We start from the raw sequence: 12,806 nt of genomic DNA on the forward strand, positions 1-12,806 counted from the left end.
TTTTTTTTTTTTTTTTTTTTTTTTTTCCTGGTTATAATCTATATGACTCTGGATGACCAGAGCTGGCTGGTGTTTTAGTTGATGGCACTGTTAAATAACATACCACTTCCATAGTACTTTTTCTCTTGCAATGCTGTCTATTTTAATACTTCTTTCTTTTAATAAGAAAAATAAAAGTCCAGAAAAAGACAACACAACTACCCAGAAGAAATTTTCTGTATGAGAAATTTAATAGCCTAACGTGTAGTTTGTAATAGACCTGAAGGACAAAGGTACCCTCTATACCAGTAATGAATTAGTATAGCGTAATTTGAAGTTGCGAGCTCTCTTTCATTCTCTTCCATAAAAATAGATAAAGGAGAAATTCCATCATCCATAAATAACATTTAACCTTTCATTTCAGCAGGCGATAGAAATGCAGGGACAGAGTTCCCAGGCTTTTCTTCTCCCTTTCTTTTCATGATGCTGGTTCCACAAAAGACTTTGCTGCAGAACTGAGGTTCAGGGCAGAAGTAACATGTCTTCATTCATCTGTCTGGCAGAGGGCTTACCACATCTGTGACCTTAAAGCCTGACAGTGACAATGAAATAAAGGTTTTGAAGCCTAGACACATGTGATCTTGAGTTTTCAGTGGTTGCCATTTCCTTGAACACAAGAGAATGAAAGGAAGGCAGACCTTAAGATAGAACATTCTGCTTATGTTATAAGCTTTCTCCATAGACAAATCAAAGAAGGGAAATTTGATAAGTTAGCATATGTGGTGGGTTGTTTGTTTGTTTGTTTGTTTGTTTGTTTGTTTTAAAATGTTCCTGGGTTTTTTGTTGTCCCGAACAATATGAATATGATAGATAGACTCTATAACCTCAGTTAAATATAGCATTTGCTACATATAAGCAGATGTCCTCTGTCAGTGTCAGCCTACATGTTTATCTGTACACTCAGATTCACAAGACACTTAGCTCCCTGCTTCCTGCTGTGATCAAAGTCTGGCCCTTAAATGAGGCACTTAACAGTTTATAGCAAAAAATAAGAAACACAAGTGCACTGTATATGTAAAGTACAAGACTTAACAGATATGTGAAGTAGGTAAGTGGAATATGTGCTATTTTAAACAATTGAAACAAACTAAAAACTTCTCAGACCTTTTGAAGAAAACAGTAATATTTTTACCTTACCCTCATTCTTCACCTAGTTTCTTTTTCTTCTAAAAGTCCAATAAAAAAATACAAATTTTTGTACTTCACCATGAGATTCAGAATGTAGGCTACTCTGAGGTCAAACAGCAGCTCAGTGTTAAATGTAGATCACATCAAGAGTCTATAAAGCAGCACTGTTATCCAATTTACTGAATGGTTTGAAGACATGGACTAGTGATGACTCCTAGACAAATGTTATCTGAACCATCTGTGGACCATATTGTGCATCAGATGGCAGGATAAAATTTTCAATAAGAAAGGTTCAGAGCAAAGCTATGTTCCAGGGACTGTAGCCATGATCATCATAGAACAGCTGCACTAGGCTGGTCACACATCTAGGACAGAATACACCGCATCCTGCAGCAGCTGGTGTGCTGTGGACTTGAAGAAGCAGCGTGTAACCAGGACAGACAGATGAACGACTTCAAGGATACACTGAAATACCACTTCAAGTAATAAAAATTGCTAAGGCAGCAGATGGGTAGGATTGGTACACCACAGTTCAGGTTGAAGAGACTCAGTTGCATCTGAACGTACCAGCGGAAGCATGCATGGTCTTGCTAACACATTGTCAAGAAGAGAGATCTCTGGTAAGAGGTCATTATGTTCCCTGCTAACCTCTGTGTTTGGTTTCCTTAGAGATTGCAGGTGGGGGAGGCTAATATGGCTGGATCTGGTTTCCCTATGGAGGCAGAACGCAAATCTGAATTTAGAGGCATTTCTGATGGTTGTGATCTTGCATGTCTGAGCAGAAGATTGCATCCATATTAAAGAAAGGAGACATTAAAAAAAAAAAAAAAAAATCCACAGCAACCCTTAGGCTTACACATGAAACCAATGGGAAAAAGACATCCCGGTAATGCACTGTGTTTGGTTTGGGGTTTTGTTTGTTGGGTTTTTTCTATATTCTACCCCTTGCAACATTTCAGGACAATACCATGAGAGGTAATCTCTTCAATCCTGAAGGCCAATGTAACAAAAATAATTTGGTAAATGACAGAGAAGGGACTCTTTTATGAAAACTACCTAGTAGGCATTGTCTCGCACTTGAGTTGATGAGAAGCTCATCTTCTCAGTTGAAGCATCAGAAGTTAAATATTTAGATACTAATTTCAAAGCCTCATTTTAATCCTTAAAACTAGTTTCCAGATGTATTTTTAAATAAACAAATGAAGGAAGTAGTTCACAATATTATTTTTATATCTAAATGATGATAGAAAAGTCTTAATTTACTTAAATAGATTTGAGATCAGGCTTTCAATATCTCTGAATTCCTGAAACTAAATTATATGTTTATGTATGCCCTCAGTTGCATTCTGGATTTAGAATAAAGCTCCTCAATCTAACAAGCAAAATAAAAAGTTTCTATGGCATTTAAAAAATATTCAACTCAAGTTAGCCAGTAGAGGAATGAATATATATTCTTTTCACTATATTTATTTTTACATTTTGTCTTTGAAATTCTCATTGTAGAATTAATTATCAGAGTTTGGTAAACAAATAGGGAAATGTTCCCATGACTAAATAAAAAACAAACAAACAAAAAAAAACCCAAACAAACAAATAAACAAACCCTTCCTTATTATTTTTCTTTCAAGATAATGGTCACAACAGCTATGGCTCATCTGACTAAAAGCAGATGTCCTTCAGGGTTGTAGATGTCCTAGTACCCATCAGAGTTATAACAACTGCTACTTCCTCATATTCACACACACACACACACACACACACACACACACACACACACAAATATGCCTATATCCAGAAGGCATCTGCAGTTAGACATCAAGATTTAGAAAACATCAGTATCTGCAACTTCGACTTCTTACAAACGTTATAACTAATATCCCATTTCTAGATGTATTCATAATATGGTCTACCTGGCTACATACTCATTATTTCAGTTTTGCCTGGAGTACCAATCAAGTCTGTCCAAAATAAAGCCTTTGGAGAGACAGCTGGGTTCTGTTGTTACCCAGTCTGCAACCATGTAAATATCTGAACTATAATAGTGTTTTAAGGGCCTTAACAAACAGAACATGTTTTGGGGGAAGTGGAGTTAGCTGACACAGAAGATGTACAGATTAGATGAAGATTACTTACAGATAATGGCAGGCTTTAATGGAAATTCAGGGTTGAGTCTAGTAACACATGGCCAATGTGATTAGTCAGGCAGGAACTTGTGTGTGGATCTATGGTCAGACAGGGCACAGTTTGGACAAGGAAAGGAGGAGATGCTGCTTATGGACAAGGGAGAAGAGGCAAGTTGCAGTTCAGAGACGTTAGAAAAGTGGTGATCTAAGTATGTCCATTAGCCTGCTTTGTGGTTGTTGTATTGGAGCAGTTTCATTCAGGACATGCTGGACTACTCAGGCTCCAGTGGAACTCATGAGTTTTGAGGCCAATGTGGAAGTCAAGAAATACTTCTAAGTGAAAGTTTCCCAGCATATTATCACCTCCCTTTTAAACTTGAATTAAGACTACTGTAATAATTCTAGCTCCTTCCAGTAAGGCTGCATTGCTGGGTCACCAAGCAACCTCCCAGAGTTCTGGGGAAGACTCGCTTACAGTGTATACACAGCAGTCTACCTGCTCCACGGGTCTGACAGCCCAAAACTGTATTCTTTCTGCTCTGGTGTTATATTTCCTTAGTCTTCCTTGTTTGTTGTTGGGTTTTGGGTTTTTTTGGTTTTTTCTTTTGTTTGTTTTGTTTTGTTTTGTTTTTTTTTTCTGAGGGAAGACTAGTAGAAGATCTGCATCACTGTTTACAAGGTCTAGTACTACATGTCCTGTGTCATGCATAATACTCTCAGACATAGACATTTCCCCAGAAGACATTCATCCGGAGCTTGGCTACAGCAAGCACAAACATGAAGTATAACATCTTTCTTCTCTCATTACCTTTCTTTACAGATAGTCAAACTCATCCCATCCTATCCTGGTTTCTTACTGCTTTCAAAAACCCTCACACTTTGAGAAAGCATCTGCTCTGCATAATTATCTACAAGTGTACACACTGTGACATGCTGGAAAAGCAGGATTTTTTCCTCCAAATATGCCTGCACTGATGTAAAGGTAATCTATAGCAACTCTTGAAGCAAGTCAGTGCCATCTTTGGGACATACTTTGCCATGTAAAACTTTGAATTCTTGGACAATCTGGGTTACCTGAGGGTCTAAAGGAGGAGAAGGAGTGGCCTTTCCACCAATTTTACAAAGATTCAGAGAGAAGGACATCCTGAAGGATTAGGAGGCTTATGACTTGTTGAAATGTGTCACTCACGCCTGATATTTTAGGAGATTTTGCAGTAGAGCAAAGATAGGTAGCAACAGTTAGAGACTACACAAGAACATTGACAACCATTTCTTGCAGCCAGAAGGCTTAAGTGAGACTAGAATAAGACTGGAAACAAACAGGTAGATCATATCAAAAGAAAAATGTGCTTATTTCACACATCAGCAGGAATTAAAGGTGGTAAAGAAATATATTTCGTATATGAGGAGGTCTCTCAAGTAAACCTTTTACATTTTTTTTTTTCCCTCGTTTTCCAATGGCAGTATATGCACTTCTAGGAAAGTAGCATACTCTGGCTTGAAGAGGACACATCAGTCTGCACTCCTATGCTCATCCTAGCATTTTGAAAGTTATTGTAGGCCTCTCCCAGGTTGTCTAAAGGTGGCAGCTGTCCCCAGTAGTAGCAGTGGAGGTGCTGAGAGGTCCCTTAGTAACTGGAGTGCTGAAAGATCTCTTTGGCACAGCTGTGCTGATATTCAAGAATGGGCTAGAAGAAGTCAGGGGAGGTCGTCCCACATGTGACAGATTGCCACCTACACTACAGCCCTCTGCAGTAGGAGCTTGTGTAACAGCCTATTGTAGGCTTACGCTCTGGAAATTAATATAGCATAACACCTCTATGTAGTTCTAAAGGAAGCTGTAAGTAGTTCTTGCCTTCCATATTACCAATGTCTTTTCCTAGACAGGGCTAAAAAGCAAGCTGAGGACACATGCTCAGTTCATAGTGCTCAGCCTTCAGAACGTCTGTTGTCTGGAAGGCAAACAGGATTTAGCTCCTGTCATTCTCTACTTCTTAGGAAGAGATGAAGAAGTTCTCATTCACTTGCAATTCAGGCTCAGGTGTCCTATTTTGAGGACAAGAATCTAACTGATTTTATCCAGTGGACATATTGATAAAGCCAGCATTTGCCTAAGCATATAAGCAGCTTGTTAGATAGAGATGCGTGAGGAATTATGAACATGTGCACTGTCTATAAGCAGTAAAACCCCATTAAAACTGATAGAGGTCAACCATTCATTTTAGTGTTGATGGGAAAAGGTAGTGCTAATGTACAGTTGGGTGCTGTGTGGTCAATCTGCAGCTACATATTATAATTTAATCAGTCTGAATCTTTCTATATTAAGATAGTTGTTCCCTTTTACTCCTCTATGTAATGTAATTGTCAGTTACACAGCAGGATTACTTGGGGGCATATGAGTTTAAGGATTTTGTGATGTCTCTGATTGACATATCCTTTCATCCTTATTTGGTGTAATGACCACTGACATGAAAAACTACGCTTGAGCTAATCTGTCTCCCACTGAAATCAAAGGGAGTTTTTAATGTTGGGACCTTTGCAGAATAAAGACGCCTTCAAGAAAAAAATGATGCAAGTTTCACAAATTTTTACAAATTCCTCTTTACACAGAGCTGCCAACTATTTCCTTTTGGCAAAATACCAACTCCACAACCTCAGGATCTGATCAGCTGCCGCCTATCATGCAAAAAAATGAGGTAGCAAATTGAAGAGAAGGGCAATGAATTCAGAATAGCTCCTCTGTGCCCATGGCCTTTTGTCATGTTTATTCTAGCATAATCACAATGCCATAAACATTCAAAATACAAAAACACTGTCACAAATGGCAGCCTTATGTATTCAATAGATTCAGCAGCAACCAGTCCATAGTAAAGACAGCCAGACTTTTGTAAACTATTCATGAAATAATATTTTGGTAGCTGCAGCATGAAAAATGCAAAATTACATTCTCGTTTCTGTTTTCATTTTTTAATGCTTCTTTTGGTTGACAGTTGATTTATTGGTTCAAATACCCCAAAAGCATCAATGGGTGTTAAAGAGAATTTCTGTAATTTTGGAAATGTACAGACTGAGACCTCATTAAATCAGTAGTATCCCTTTTGAAATCATCCATGTCTTCTCCCAATGCTAATGTAGTTGAATTAGTAATTATGCAATTGTTCAGGACTAAAGAATTATAGAGTCTGCAACTGCAAGCTTCTTATAAATAGTAATCATGCATATGATATTCTAGAAATGCAGAGAAACTAAATTTCTTTGTACTTCCCATATTTGTGTAGAATTATTGCTTGTAAGTTTATTGAGTTTAGCCTTTATCATGGTAGTTGAACCATACATAGTAGGCCATCCAAAAACCCCGCAATATTAGTAATATACATCCCTGCAACTACATGTTTCACAAAGGAAAACAAAATCTAAATATCTTGAATGTGTCTTTCCCTCATCCTTCCACAAAGTTTGTTTGCTTTTCTTTTTATCTCAAGGGTGCACATATTAACTTCAATCTCTCTTCACTGTTGTTCTGCTTATAGGTGTTCAAGTTTTCAATATTAGTGATGGGCAATTTGACATGGTAAACTATCCAGAAACTTCACAGCTGTCAACTGTAAAGTTTGGAGTAGGTTCTGCACTCTGATTCTCCATAAAGCAAAAAGTTAGTGTGTCTAAACTCGGGAATAAAAGGTTTCTTTTTGAAGATACCCAGACACAGCTGTTTACATGTTAGGGAACTTGAGGATATTTTAAAAGGTTCCTCCACTATGCACCTAAAACTAAGGAATCAGAGACCTACTTAAGATTGTATTCCCGCAAAATCCATATATCCAGAGGATCCTTGTGTTTTGGATCATTTTCAGAATGAGGTTTAGACCCACCATGAGGCATAACTGTTCATAATTTCATTTGGTGTTCTTCCTAAAGAAAAATAAAATTATGTGTTGCTGAATCGATCAGTCAGCATCAGTAAGGTAGTTCCGCCTGAATGAATAGACCATTGAAATTTTCCTCTCGTAACACAGTAGAGAGGGTTTTCTGTGAATAAAACAATTGTCTTTATGTGGCTGCCTCCTTTTCCTTTTCTTTTTTCTCTTGGGGCTTAACACCACATGGTGGACAGTAATTATGCATGATCTTTATCAATAATGTAGAAGAACTTCCTATTGAAGATAGCTTAAGTGTCCTAGGAGTACAAGAGCATGCAGTAAAAGCATAGGCCTATGCCATTCCCTGTGGTAAATAATACTCCTGAAAAAAATAAAAATAAAATAAAAAGTACAAACATTGGTAAACAGAATTCAAACTTTCTCTTCCCAAAAGAAAACAAACTATAAACTCACATTGTAAAAAATACAGGGTAATATATATAAGGATACAGTTCTTGTTACATAATGATTAAATACTGACTTGCAATAGAAGAGAATAAATAATTAATTTTTCTATTAATGTGATATTGGACTTCTGGTTTTATGTGACTGAAGTTCTTTAATCTCACACTGAATTAATTTAAATATCAGATGATAATACAAACATCTTCACAACGGAGAGCTGCTGAAGAATACTGCCCATGAAAAGAAATCCACTGATCACTTTAGAGCATTAAGCCTGTATATCAGTTGTGCCTTTTTCTGGGGGGATGGGAGATAGAAATGTCTGAATTATCAGGAGTGTAATCCTTTGTGTGCTGTCTTTTTTATTTTTCTCTCTTTATCAATGGGTAGCAGAGAGTTTCTTATTCATTTGGGCCTATGGATTATTTGCAAGTTATCTGTAGCTACTGATTTTATAAGCATTTGATATTAAAAATTCACAAGTCAAACTCAGTGCTCAGCTACTGAAATTGTGTGTAATTGTTTCTGGTCTCTATATATGTGTCAGACAGAAGAGCAATATGTCTCAAGCAGTTTAGCATTTCTTAGAATGAATACAAATACTAAATGGAAGAAATTCAGCTGGAAAAGGTACAGCTTTACCGTAATTCTGCATACATCTTTTTCACAAGAAACTGATTTAAATATGCTGTGTGTAGACAAACCTACACAGATAGGAGGGTATTTATTTTTTATGGTATTATAGAGATATGAAAACTTAGAGCACATTTTTAAGGGTTTTCATAATTTTCTCATCAAATCAAAACTTAATCTTTTCATTGCTGCCACAGATTACGCCTTCCCTAACATAGCCTACTGCTATCCCCTCCCTTTCCTGCCTTTCTGCAATGCTCTCTCTCCTGTTCTCCATTGTGAAAGCAATGAGATCAATAACCTTCTTTTCTATTAGTACCTATATGACAAGATGTCAAAATTGTCTACACAGCTGCAGGACCACACATATACCACTTTCAATTCCCTACTTGAAAAGAAACACAAAAAAATACCTCTCTGTACCCTAGGAAGGATGTGGTACATGTAAATATAACATAGCAACAGATTCAGCTTAATGTTGAAATCTTTGAGGAGTAGAGGTGTGTTTTCAAGTCTTGTGAGAAAAAGCAAATTGTATGAGGGAACCTTTGGAAATGGTTGGTGGAAATAGTGCCCATCTGGCATTCCCTAAAAAGTATCCAAGGAACTGTCCAATTTGGGTAGGCTCTAGGAACCCTCAACTATCTCACGTTTAGTCTACCAATTTATGGCATAGCATAACTTACCTCTCCAGAAACATCCAAGGCAATAAGGAGGGGGTGGGACTGGGGTGGGCTGGGGGGAGGGAAGGGAATAATCTTTGTATGGAATATTGCAGTGAGAGAAAGAAAGCAGAAAATAATTTTCCTTCAAACAAATACACATTTAAATGCTGGTGAAATACTGGCTTTCCAAAATAATCATGAAAATTCCCATTGACTTTGATAAAACTGAGGGTTACCAAAAACAGTTCCCATTTTATCAACAATAAAAGTTTGAGCTCCGCAAAGGGGCACACATTTTAATTGATCATCTCTACAAAACAAAGATGGAAGCTGACTGTGAAACATGAAAAAAAACCCAAAAAACAGTCTTTAGTGTACAAGATTTCTGCTCATCTCCTGTTAAACCAGCTGTTCTAAATGTTTTCCTCTGAGTGTAGAGTCTCTCCCTCTCCCACCTGAGGCTTAATTTATCTTTACCTAAGCAATGAAGTATGTAGGTTCACTTATGATAGCTACAGTAAGCAAACCCTAAGTACTGTATTATGCATTTATTTTATGGCTGATTTAAAGTAAAGCTCTCATCCTAATTTCACTTGTGAATAAAGGCAAAAAGGCATTTAAAAGCCATCGGGCATTCAGAGTTTCATGAAGAAATGTTATCTCAGCTTTCCTTTAAATTTGAACCATGTGTAAGAAGATAGTAAACACATAAAAAGACACATTCTTAAAACTCAGATCACTAATAAATATTGTTATAGGTATATATTTAGACAAGAAAAGAAACAGTTATAATTCCCGTACAGTACTTACCCATTTTAACATCATCACATGGTTGTACAAACAGGATTATAACAAGCAAAAGAAAGCACTTTATTTAATGAATAAATAATCAAAAGCATTGGTGAGGGTAGTCTTAAGAATATTCTGCTTCATACAGTTTAAAGTACATCAAACAACAAAATCCATAGTCCCAAAATTCCATTAAATAATACTGAGTAAATATGTGATTGATAATATTTAAGTATATATATATAATATATATATGTGTGTGTATATAATCATATCATTATGAGTAATTAAGGTATCTATTTACATGCCATGCAATATTAGAATGTGTTGCAATACCTAGGCACAACAGGTGGATTTAAGAATGTCTGTGGCGAAAAAAAACCCAAACTTATTTTTGAAAATGAGGGACATTCATTTTTTTCTTTTCATAATACACAGAATTTGATATCGTTTCTGGTAGTTAAAGACATACTTTTACTATTGTAAAATTAGGTAGCAGTTTAAACTTAAAGCTGTGTTTAGAGCCATGAGATGACACAGATAGAGAAAACATTCTTGCTTCAAAACTTAGCATGACATGCATGTCTGATATTCTTCTCATTGTGGACCCAGTCCTGTGAAATGCTGAGCTTCTCCAACAAGAGGATGCTTACTGCTGTGTTCTAAAGAAATTAAGTGCAGTCAGCATCTCAAAAGAGCTGCACAGAATTTGTCAGGATGGGGATATATATCAGCACATATATTACTGTCCAGTGAAGTGACATTTCTATATTAATTTAAAAAAAAAAAAAAAAAAAAAAAAAAAAAAAAAAAAAAAAAAAAAGAAAAAAGAGAGGGAAGAGCTTCTAATTCTGCATTTGTTAGCATTAATTTCTGTTTACAAACAAACTGCATTTTAAAAACCTGGAAATTACAAAATTGCTTCCCCTCAAGCATTTGCTAGTCCACTAAATACTAAAGGACTTGCTATTTCTGTTACTAATTATGTGACATGTCCTGATATTTTATTCGTAAGAGGTTCAATAAGGGCTGAGGGATCAGAATCTGGCCCGCTATGTTACACTCTTACTATGCTCAACAGATTGAAAAAAATATGGAATGGGCTTACACAAGAAAAGCAGTTTAAACTATGAGCAGCTGTGTTATATAAGGTATTATATTTCAGAGAAGCCAAACTGGAAAAAATCAATCCACTCAAGTAATGTGTGAAAAAGCATAGCTTAAAATTTTACAAGGAAGCATCTACTGATGAGAGTTGTTTTGGAACAAGAGGAAAAGTCAAAAGTAGTTTTGGATTATGGGGCAATTATATTTGATGGATGTGTCCACTAAAGTGGTCAGCAGTGAAAGTTAATAAAACTAACATTAATTGAGTTAGAGCTTAACTGTCTGTGATATACTGAGCTGACTCACACCTCTGGGTGATACTGTATCGTGTTTTCTGTATATTAAAATGTTTTGCTCTGATCTAGAATTGATTTCCATTTTGAAGGTTTGCATCATAGCAGCAAAGACTGCAAGCATATAAATCGAATAAAGTTGAGACTTTGAAACACAGTTCTGCTGAAGAAGTGTATTAAACAGGAAAGAACTGAGTATTCAGAGATAATTCCATGAGTACTCAGTTGCTGTCTGAATTGGCACATCAGAACACGTGCTGTGGAGAACTCTTCCTGCTGATTTTACTTTACACAAGGATACATGCCATAAGAAACTTCTATCAGCTGAATCAGGGAAATATTTTGTTGGTCGTGGGAAATCAGTCATAACACACTGCATGTTCTTCTGTCTCAGCTAGATATGACACCACTACTGTGTTCTCATGCCAGTAGGAGTATTTTTGAGGTATCAGATGCTACTCTCTAAGGCTATTAGACTCTACCCTTATGCCTTTTGTCATGACATGAGTTTCATGGATCCCCTGACATCACCTATTGCCATGTTCCATTTTTTGTTAAAGCTACTAGAGCCTCCCTTTGTTGAAAACATCCCAAGATTAAATTTCTGATTGATGTTGTGATCCTCTTTTCCTTATTTCTTTGTTTCTTCGTGTCAGCTACATCAGTCTTTATCACTCCCATTCATTCCTCTCACACAGATATACATCTCCTGCTTTTATGCCATTTATGTATCCAAAATTTCCTGAGTTTCTCCATTAGTCTAGTCTATTCCATGCTCAAGTCCTTATTAATCTTCCTGATTGTGATTCCTATTAATAAACTGCTAAAAGTTAATATATTAAGCAAGTAATATGAATATAATTTTCTTCACATCTATTTGTTAAAATTAATATATATTTCTGCATCCGACTTAATTCTGCTTTGTCTGCCTTCAGACAGTTCCTTGGAAAGAGGTTATGATTCCTCTATCTTTAGTAAGAGTTGGCACATCATAGGATTAAGTAGGAGTAAGTAACTATATCTATGCATGCTTTGCATTTTCTATTTGGACAAAGAGCTTTGGTCAGTGACAGTAAAAATAAAGAACTACTGAAGAAACTTTTGGTTTATCTTTTTAGCAGTCCTTTAAATGTGTGCATTAATACACAAATAAATAAAGGGTACACAGTATTTCTAGGTGAAGAAAAAAGCTAGAACCGTCATCAGAGAGGCATCCATATCATGCCAGGTTACCAATAATTTTAAGTAATTTTTAGCCTCAAAGCTAGTAAACTTGAATAGTGACCAATATTCAGCTGCCTTCTCATTCTGTGCAGTGGGATTTCAATTTTTTTTAGAAGTTTCTCATCTGACATATCACTGAATTCTTGTCAGGATTTAACCTTCAACTTTTTTTTTTTTCTTTTTATCTTTTTTTTCACGCCCCTTAATTGGTGAGTTTTAGACATCAGCACTACTACTAATTGAGCCACAAAATGGTTGTGAATGAATGATCATATACTGAACACATGTTTAGGGTCAAATCCAGATTGTGTGGAAACATCTGGAAAACACTTTTTTTGGCTTAAATGGGATTAAGATACAGTTCTCAGTGCTGCAGATATTTATTTCCTTTCTTCTTTCTCTCTCTCTTTCTTCATATCTTTAATATTCTTACCTTTTTTTTTTTTTTTTTTTTTTTTTTTTTTTTTTTTTTTTTTTTTT

Source organism: Athene cunicularia, assembly GCF_003259725.1.
Source record: "Athene cunicularia isolate RWA chromosome 1 unlocalized genomic scaffold, athCun1 chr1_part1, whole genome shotgun sequence".
Classification (NCBI taxonomy): Eukaryota; Metazoa; Chordata; class Aves; order Strigiformes; family Strigidae; genus Athene; species Athene cunicularia.